General features: G+C 34.6%; 1 non-coding gene across 1 annotated transcript; it reads right to left on the bottom strand.

Moving 5' to 3' along the window:
* Positions 1–1,222: 1,222 nt before the first annotated feature.
* TRNAG-GCC (transfer RNA glycine (anticodon GCC)) lies at positions 1,223–1,293 on the bottom strand. The gene has a single exon. It is a non-coding gene; the product is annotated as a tRNA-Gly (tRNA).
* Between the last annotated feature and the right edge of the window lie 329 nt (positions 1,294–1,622).

Genomic DNA, 1,622 nt, shown 5'->3' with positions numbered 1-1,622 from the left:
CAAGGATTTTTTGATATTGTAACAACTTCTAAAGTACTTAGTACTTAAAATGAAAAACAGTAATAGACAGTTTTGATCTACAATAAATGGCCACCGTAACTAATATACTTATTTATATGCTGAGAGTAAGGGATAAGTAAAACTTGAGTCGGCACAGCTGATGAGTCAACGGCGTGATGTGTCAACAATTAAATGCGTTTTTCTCTAAAACTATTCGCAATTTCGAAATAGTGTAAAAAGCAAATTTTATCTTCTTTTAACGTAGAAAATTTATAAAGTATTTTAAAGGATAAGGATTAATACCATTATGGAAAAATATCCCTCACAATAAAAAATATATTGAAATTACTATTTTTAGACAGAAATATGATCACTACACATTATTCTTAAAAGATACGAATATGCCATCGCGGACTTTTTTGTAGATCTTATTAAGAGGAACAATACTCTAGTACATTTTTTTCAAGTAGTACTTACCGTTAGAGCAGCGCATGCGCGAAAGTGTCTCAACGGGTAGGACTTTCTACACATTTATCGTATTTATGTTAATTTACATAAGAATGTACAAATAATAAACTATATATAAACCTTCTACGAAAAACACTCGACTTAATGGTGAAGACCGCATCAAAATCCGTTGGGTGGTTTAGAAGAAGAAGAGTTAGAAATAACAGACAGACACGAAAAGCGACTTTGTTTTATAAGATACTAGCGACCCTCTTGCGGCTACGCCCGCTTTTACTACTGGATTATTCATATAATGTATGTTTGCAAAGCACTTAAGATAATGTGAAAATTAATTAAACGCTAATACAACCCGCATTTTCGTAGTTTCAATAAGGATTTTCCAATTGTTTTACACAGCAAGGATTTTTAGTAGGTACCGTAATTTTAAATCTGTGCTACTAATCTTTTCAAGTACTTATTAAAATATATTTAAATGACTATTTTTAGATAGTTAAATGGCTATTTTTAAACGGAAGAAATTATAAACCAAAACCTACCTACTAATAACTACTATAAAAAATATGAAACCAAATATATCGCGCTGAAATAATACATTCAACTCCAATTATCCAATACGTGCAAACGCATCTAATACTTCGTTGCTATAGAGGCAGGCGGGTTTTTTTTCGAGCTTGTGGTTAATGCTGAAGAGGGTATTCTGTCCCTGATTAAAAGCAAGTACTACGTGGCTGCCTGTGAGGAAAATTAAATAGAATGCATCGGCCGGGAATCGAACCCGGGCCGCCCGCGTGGCAGGCGGGCATTCTACCACTGAACCACCGATGCGTGTAAGCCAGGCGGGCGCGGCGGACGCATGGCGAGTGGCGAGCCGTTTCGCAGCAAGGCTTTTTCGATATTATAACAACTTCTAAAGTACTTGTTAAAATGAAAAACGGTAAAAGACAGTTTTGATCTACATTAAATGGCCAACGTAACTAATGTACTTATTTATATGCTGAGAGTAAGGGATAAGTAAAACTTAAGTCGGCACAGCTGATGAGTCAACGGCGTGATGTGTCAACAATTAAATGCGTTTTTCTCTAAAACTATTCGCAATTTCGAAAAAGTGTAAAAAGCAAATTTTATCTTCGTTTAACGTAGAAAATTAATAAAGT

The sequence above is a fragment of the Heliconius melpomene genome, chromosome 10 (assembly GCF_056956725.1).
Source record: "Heliconius melpomene rosina isolate 202511_hmr_F chromosome 10, ASM5695672v1, whole genome shotgun sequence".
NCBI lineage: Eukaryota > Metazoa > Arthropoda > Insecta > Lepidoptera > Nymphalidae > Heliconius > Heliconius melpomene.
The sequence above is the reverse complement of the archived record's forward strand: the minus strand, read 5'-3'. Positions and strand labels throughout refer to the sequence as shown.